The sequence below is a fragment of the Pyrus communis genome, chromosome 2, assembly GCF_963583255.1.
Source record: "Pyrus communis chromosome 2, drPyrComm1.1, whole genome shotgun sequence".
Classification (NCBI taxonomy): Eukaryota; Viridiplantae; Streptophyta; class Magnoliopsida; order Rosales; family Rosaceae; genus Pyrus; species Pyrus communis.
This window is the reverse complement of record NC_084804.1, coordinates 12,104,942-12,113,768: the sequence shown is the minus strand read 5'-3', so window position 1 is coordinate 12,113,768 and position 8,827 is coordinate 12,104,942.

Sequence of the window (8,827 nt, the reverse complement as noted above, 5' to 3'; positions counted from 1 at the left end):
TCTCTCTAAATTATTTGCCATTGTTTTTCGTTTTGCTTCTTCTGCCATGTCTTCAGTCAAGAAATGGCATAACATATCTTCAGCCATGTACTACTATAAAAAATATATCATAGATAAGCATATATGTGTTCAAATATGAACAAGTTTAAAAATAAAAATAATAAAAAAAGAAAAAGAAAATAAAGAAATCATGTCCCATCCCCCACATAAACATTGTACCAAACAACAGACGGAATAGGAGTAAGTTAGTCATTCAATCTTTTAGTTCCGTTCCGTCCAGCGCGTACCAAATGCAGAACGGAACAACCATCTCGTTCCGTCCTGCGCGTACCAAACATAACACGAAACCTTCGTTCTGTCGCGTCTTGTCTCGTCTCGTCCCGTCCCATCCCATCCCGTTCTGTCCCGTCTCATCTGCGTACCAAATAGTACCTTATATCATAGATGATGAAGAATTAAAGAAATTAAATGCCAATTTGGATGAAAAGTTCATGTTGATGACAAGTACTATTGCTGTATCAACTGTTTATATATATATATATATTAGGATGGTGAAGTGCCGATTTAGTCATTTCAGTGAAAATTAGGTCCTTGAATTATTTTTTCGGTAAAATAAGTCCCTAAATTCATTAGAAATTGCTAATTTCAACCCTACTATTATATTCAAAGCTATTTTATCCAATTTTTCATCAACTTAAGTCACTTGACACACTTTAGAGTGTAATACCATCATTTTCTCGTCTATAAGTGCTTAACATTTCATATAGGTTGCGAATTTAACGTCTAATTTACCCTCAAAAGTTAACTTACACTATTTCTTTATGAAAAACTACATATTTCTCCTCCAAAGTTAACTCCATACACTATTTCTTTATGAAAAACTATCAATCTACCCTCCAATGTGTCCTTCTACAAGTAACGTGGCTTAAATTGATGGAAATTTGAATATAGTAGCTTCGAATATAACATTAGGAATGTAATTGGCAGATTTTTATAATTCAAGGACTAATTTTTCTGAAAAAAATAGTTTAGGGACTTATTTTCACTAAGGTGATAATTCAGGGACTAAATTGGCAATTTACCCTATATATTTTGTAACAAGTTTTCTATCAGTTTGTTAATATGCATAAACTATGCAGGTTTTTTAATGCTCACACAGGTTTGTATTTCGGTGAAAAAAATTCTAGGAAAAACAAAAGGAGGTTGAACCGATGTACATAGTGAGTCCAAAGAAAAATTAAACGCAAGAGCTATAGATTGAGAACTGGTCTGATAAAAAATAGGAAGTGAACACATATCATGATAATTTCACAAGGTTTCAATATGAATTTTTCATTGCCATAACGATTGCTAATTTTAAACCAATCGGTATAGATTCTAGTTTTAGTTTCCTTTTGTTTTATCAATTTACCTTACTTCTTTGAACCAAATGCAAGTTCTAATATTGCATTGTTAACAAAATAAATTACATGAAACTGAAGCTGTCTCTAATTGAGAAGTCTCTTTTTGTTTAAGTAGTGTTACATGTTTGTGTTTATTTTTTTTCCCAACAGGTGGCCTTAAAAGGAATCAAGTATGCAGGGGAATGGTAGGATCAACATATCAAAGGTTGAGATCGACTCCTTCTCTGATGGTAGGATCAACATGTTTGTGTTTAAGTAGTGATGTTTTTTATTATTAAATTTTGGTAAAATCATTGCTTATCATAAACCTTATCACAATACCAAATAATAGGGAAAGAGATGAAAAATAGAGAGGTGTATATTTGAACGTATGTTTACTTTGAAGATTTTGGATAATGATCATGAATTGTGGTGTTAGTGCATCTCTAAATGATTCGTATTTTCCAAGTTCTTTAACTGTTACCCTGTTTGAAGTTTTATTAATTTTTTATTCGTTGGTTTCAAATCTTTTGTTTCGTTGTGTCTATCTTTTTTCCTCCCCTTCAATGCACCCAAAAGATGTGCCCTTTTCTGTAATGTTGTTCTTACCCATGCCTCTCTTCTTATTTTCTCTGTCATGACTCTTAATAAGCTGCTGAGCTATTTTGGTATGTTTTTGTGCTCACCTCTCAGGTTTTAGACATTACTTTGTATACAGGATGTTTCTTTAATTAATCTTTTTTTTTCTTTTCAGTTTGGCCAAGATGATTTCTCTTTTTCTTTCGATTCAATAAAAGAGGGCATTTTAAGCTTTTGTGATGTTTTGGTATATATGTTTTCATGAAGGGACCTGAAGAAATATTATAGGACCAATTTCACGAATCACATCATGCAATTTGTTTTCAAATCACTACGGTTGTTTTTTTACAACATTGTTGAGAGTGTTGGTGAAGGTGTTAAAAGAGAAGTGTTCTTTGTTTTGCTGAAAATTTTTGCAGATTTTGGTGTTTAATTTTATTTGAATTTTTTTAATTTGATCAAAGGATGCTTTGATTAGTAGCCACTTTTATTCATTGGGTTTTATTCGAATTTATAACATTGAGGGTTTAGGTGAATGATGAAGCAATTTGTTTGGTTTCGGAGACGGTGGTTTTAAGATTATGGGCCTTTTTATTCAAGGTGAGCAATTTCAATTTCTTGAATTATAGAATAATTTATGCGAATTATACGGAGTTGGTTTGAATGATTTCTGTGAATTTACATTTAGACCTTCTGGAATTTGGGTTTTAATTTCAGTATTTCCAAATTTTTTCATGGTCTGTACCCGTCTCCCTTCTTTATAATGAAGCTTTTTAATTTTAGTGATTGCCCAAGTTATTTAGTTTTGACTGTGTTGGTTTTTTATTTACTATTTTTTTTTTTAATAAAGTCGTGTATTTAATTGAGTTGTAATATATAAATTCTTGCTGGATTAAGGGTTTATTTGTGTGACGATCACAGGACTACAATTCGATTAGTTGAGCGTCAGTCTTTTCATCCTTGAGTTGTTCTCCGAGCATCTGCTTTATCAGTGCTTCCCTGCCTTCTTTTGTCCAGGCTGAAGCAATTGTGTTGCCCACCTTCTCCCACATTCCACCACCACGCAGGTAGACTTTTCCAAACACGTGAATTACCATCGTCTCAAGCTATCTTGTATTTTTCACAATACTCACTTTGAAAAGGTATATTCTATAGCTTCGTTCTATTTCGTATGAAAAATTAGTGAATGGTTTGTTGTTTTTAGGTTTTTTTTTTTTTTTTTTTTTTTTTTTTTTAAATGGATTTTTTGTATAATCAATTTATTGTTTTAACTTGACAAGCGTAACTCATACCTTTGCAACCTGTCCTACATTGGCATCAAGTATGATATTCATTTCTGTATTGCAGCTTCAGATTATTCTAGAGCCATAGTTATGGAAGGAAAAAGGATTTTCCGCCTATGACACCCAAGAAAGGTAGTAGTCTTGTCTTTCTTTGTTAATTTATTAAGAAACGATTTCCTAAGCATTCTTCTTTTAACTTATTCATTTGAAGTGTAGGAAGGTTGTTGATTATCTCATTGACCCTGGCCTTTGTTGCTAGCACAAGTGATGGAGATCCCTAATCACTTTATGTAAATAATGTCTTCGTCTTTCTGCACATTTCACACTGAGTTGTTAATGAGATTGTTCTTTAACTAGACAATTGTTTCCCGAAATCTGTTTTTATGTCGTTGCCATGCATTGAGCTATCTCATTGTAGACATCGAAATTTCAGTAAAACAAATGTTCACAAATGCATTAAAGTTTTGACGTGTCAAGGCATACATGGCATACGCCACGTGTTGTACAAATTGTACACATGGCGTGTGACTCAACAAAATAGGAAGAAATACCCTTGAAGGACAAAACAAGTTTTTCTTCTCATGTTGGGCAATGACAAGGCAAGCACACTTCAATCCATTACGGATCAAAGCAAGTTTTTCTCATTTGGGCAATGACAAAGCATACACATTTCAAGTTTAAAATGGTGTTAAGTGGGAAATTAGGCCATAAGTTAGACCACTTCAAGTTTAAAATGGTATTAAGTGGGAAATTAGGCCATAAGTTACACCACTTCAATTTTAATATTGCATTAAGTGGGAAAATTAGGCAATGGTGCTTGGAAAGGAAAAAAATATTTTGTGGTGGTGATTCATTCTCAAAGCCTATAAATAGGCTTCTCCATCAAGGTATCAAGCATCAAGGAATTCACAAATACATTTCTTTACTCCAAAATTAGAAGAGAATTCCCCAAATCCTTGAAGCTTTGAAACTCCAAAGCTTCCAACCATCCAAATTCCCAAGAATTCCGAAGGATCAAGAAAGCTCTCTTCGTTCTTCGTTAAATCCTCTTTCAAGATCAAGCCCCGACGACCCTTGAAGAAAGTGTTCATCCGTTCATCCTAAGCATAAGCCCCCAACGGCCCTTTGGATCAACAACCTCAACAAATCCACACATCCAATCGTTCTTCAAGATTAAGCCCAAAAAGCCCTTGAAGATCCGTTCATCCATCAACCTTCAAGATCAAGCCCAAAAGCCTTTGAAGAAATCCACACAACCATTATTCAAGATCAAGCCCCGACGGCCCTTGAAGAAAGTGTTCATCGTTCATCCTAAGATCAAGCCCCAACGGCCCCTTGGATCAACAGCACAAACAAATCCACACATCCAATCGTTCTTCAAGACTAAGCCCAAAAGCCCTTGAAGATCTGCTCATCCATCAACCTTCAAGATCAAGCCCAAAAGCCCCTTGAAGAAATCCATACACCCATTCTTCAAGATCAAGCCCAACGCCCCTTAAAGATCCGTTCATCAACTGTTCATCCTTAGATCAAGCCCTGACGGCCCTTTGGATCAACAACTCATCCACAAACCTACACCCTACGAAGATAGAATCAGAGGACCAAATTTGAGAGAGATCGTAACCCCAAAATCATAAACACAAAAATATTATTTTGTACACGTTATTCTGGTTTCTTGTTTCAAGGAAACTTTCGTGTTCACAAATTTGGCACGCCCAGTGGGACATCTCTACCTCTCATCTCTATCCTCAAATCATCGAAAAACGCAAATGGCATCAAGAAAGGATCAAGCTGTTCCTGCAATCAAAGCAAAGAACAAGAACATCATCGTCGCAAGTGGTGATATTTCGGGCACCATAACCCGAAGTAAGGCAAGAGCTCTTTTTGCCGCGGCTTCCGCCCCTGCATTAACTCTGTCAAAGGAACAAGAGCACCTGAGGCACGAGCCTGTGATCACCCTAGCCTCGCTAAGGGCATCAAGAGGGGAAAGCCCGAGGAAATACTCAGAGTCCCTACTCTCCGACGCTGATTCGAGCGGCAGTACAACCATGCAAGTCATGACCACTGGAGTAACTTCAATCGAGGAGCAGCTAGCTCAGATGAATTAAGCAATCGCAAAGCTCACACGGACTGCAGAGGAGAAAAACTTGCAAACCGCCGGACTCATCAACCGTCTGGAGGCACAGCATGGCGTCAAAATGAAACCAAGCTCTCTTCCAACTAAGAAGACCGAAGAAGGCTTTAACCCAAATGCCTACGAACTCATGTCAAAGGCTAGGCATGACTTTGATTCCTCTTCAAATCTTGGAAAGAAGGTTTCAAACACCGTCAATGACAAAGATCGTGACTTCACCGAGACTCAAAAGAAGTTGAAGGAGCATGATTACGGAGTTGACAACAACAAAGCTGGACTTGGCTTCACACCAAATACACCCGTGAAGATTTCAAGCAAAGTGAAGAAAGCTAGCGCTCAACACATCAGCGTGAGCATTGAACAAGACCAAAAAGAGCCTAAACCCGCCCCTCGGACGTCGGTCTTCGATAGGATGAGCCATTCAAGCTCCAGAATTTCAGTGCTTAATCGCATTGGTAGTCAAGGCCGAACCTCTGTCTTCAAGAGGCTTAACGTGCCAACATCCCAAAGCTCTGTTTTTGAAAGGTTGTTAAAGCCTAAGAAACAAAGCAACACAGCTATCTCTCCTCTGCGACGATCAGCTTCGGAAAGATTTGAAGATAATGAGAAGCCTTTTAGAAAGAAGAGGACAACACCAAAGGAAGAAAAGTTCGATGGGTTAGCAGAAAAAAGGCGACGTTCGAAGCTTGATTCCTTCAAGGATGAAGCGCCAAGCAATCCTAGAGGTCGACACAAAAGGACCACTGAAGGTAAGGAGGCGCATCATCGTCCACACTGGCAAATCTTCATGCCAACAAACCCAAGAGAACGGCACTGAAGATGAAATCCCTAAGAAAGATGTCACTTCTGGCTCTTTCGACTCAAAGTCTTCACCTCGACTGTTGGGGGCATGCTCCAAGTCAAGTGAAATTGAAGGATGGACTCATGTCACTCCGAAGAAACTGCACGAGAAACATATGTCTTCTCCACAAGTGCACCAATCGGAAATGGGGCAAAGCAGCTACCGTCAACCTTCAAAGCTACATGAAAATGTTGAGGATGATGAAATTACAACACAAAGATCGTTCATGCGGGATCTTTTCTTCCTCGAAGACGTCTTCAATTACTCGATCAAGGCTCATTGCTATGAAGATTGTGAGGAATGCAGTTCGAAGATCGCTTCGAAGAAATTGGACAAGCAGCAACCATCTTGTCCACAAGTTTATCAGTCGAAAAGGGGGCAAAACAGCTCTTGTCAACCTCCAGAACAATGTGAAAGTGTTGAAGATAATGAAATTTCGACACAAAGATCGTCCATCCCCATCACAATGTGCGACCTCTTCCCAGAAGACTTTTTCAATTACTCGGTCAAGGCTCATTCCTATGAAGATTGTGAGGAACGCCTCTCCTAGATCGCTTGACAAATCCACAACAACAAACAAAAGCTCCTCGTTCGCACGAGCCTAAAAGGCGACAACCAAAAGCTCCTCGTTCGCACGAGCCTAAAAGGTGACAACAAACGCTCCTTGCCTGCACGAGCTGAAACTGCAAACGGCACCAAAACGCTCATTGCCTGCACGAGCTGAAACTGCAAACGGCACCAAAACGTTCCTGGTTTGCACGAGCATAAAAGGCGACATCAATTGCTCCTTGCCTGCACGCGTTGAAACTGCAAGCGGCACCAAACGCTCCTTGCCTGCACGAGTTGAAACTGCAAATGGCACCAAACGCTCATTGCCTGCACGAGCTGAAACTGCAGAAGGCACCAAAACGCTCCTTGCCTGCACGAGCTGAAACTGCAAACGGCACCAAACGCACCTTGTCTGCCCGAGCCAAAAAACCTGCGCGAGCTGAAAAGTCTACAAGGACGGCTAGCCTTCATCAGACGTTTCATCTCCAACCTCGCAGGGCGTTGTCAACCGTTTAGTCGCCTTATGAAGAAAGATGTTCCATTCGTATGGGACAAAGCATGCCATAATGCTTTTGAAAGCATAAAGAAATATTTGTCAAGTCCACCTATCCTGGGGGCACCTGTGCCCGGGAAACCACTCATATTGTATATTGCTGCTCAGGAAAGTTCAATCGGAGCACTATTGGCGCAAGAGAATGAATCCCAAAAAGAAAGAGCACTTTACTACCTCAGTCGAACTCTCACCGGCGCTGAGTTGAACTATTCCCCAATAGAAAAGATGTGCCTCGCTTTGGTGTTTGCCATTCAGAAACTCAGACATTACATGCATGCTTACACCATCCACTTGGTTGCTAAAGCCGACCCTGTCAAATACGTTATGACTAAGCCAGTCTTGACAGGGCGACTCGCTAAATGGGCTTTGCTTCTTAATCAATATGAGATCATCTACGTCCCAGCTAAAGCCGTCAAGGGACAAGCGCTAGCAGACTTCCTTGCCGATCATCCAATCCCGGCTGATTGGAAAATCTCAGACGACTTGCCTGACGAGGAGGTGTTCTACATCGACATCTTCCCAACATGGACGATGTTCTTCGACGGATCCGCACGAGCAGACGGAGCGGGGGCAGGAGTAGTATTCATATCGCCACAAAGGCAAATACTACCTTACTCCTTCCAAATGAATGAGCTATGCTCCAACAATGTTGCTGAGTACCAAGCATTGATCATCGGGCTCTAAATGGCGATCAACATGGAAATCACAGCTCTTGAGGTATATGGCGATTCCAAGCTCATAATCAATCAACTCTTAACTGAATATGAGGTGAGGAAAGATGATCTCGTCCCATACTTCCGACTAGCGACCCAACTGCTACAAAAGTTCGAAGCTGTGACACTAGAACATGTGCCGAGAAAGGAAAATCAAATGGCAGACGCTCTCGCCAATCTAGCCTCGAGTATGACACTAGGAAAAGATGAAGTTGCAGACGTGCCAGTTTGCCAAAGGTGGGTGATTCCGCTCGTTAATGAAATGTCACTAGATGATACAAATGTCATCTCAATACTTCCAATCGATGCTGAAGAGTGGAGACAGCCGCTGATCGACTACTTAGAGCACGGAAAGCTTCCAGATGATCTCAGACACCGTTCCGAAATACGTCGACGAGCACCTCGCTTCCTTTACTACAAAGGAACACTCTATCGACGCTCTTTTGAATGAGTGCTCCTGAGATGCCTAGGTGAGGAAGAAGTTAATCTAGCCATGGAAGAAGCACATTCAGGTGTGTGTGGGGCACATCAGTCTGGACCAAAGCTACATTTCCGGCTTAAAAGAATGAGTTACTACTGGCCGAGCATGGTGAAGGACTGCCTGGAACACGCCAAAAGGTGCCAAGCCTGCCAATTCCACGCCAACTTCATACATCAACCGCCTGAACCATTACACCCTACAGTTGCTTCATGGCCGTTCGACGCATGGGGATTGGACGTTGTAGGACCAATTACGCCAAAGTCATATGCAGGGGAAGCTTACATCCTAGCTGCAACAGATTACTTCTCCAAG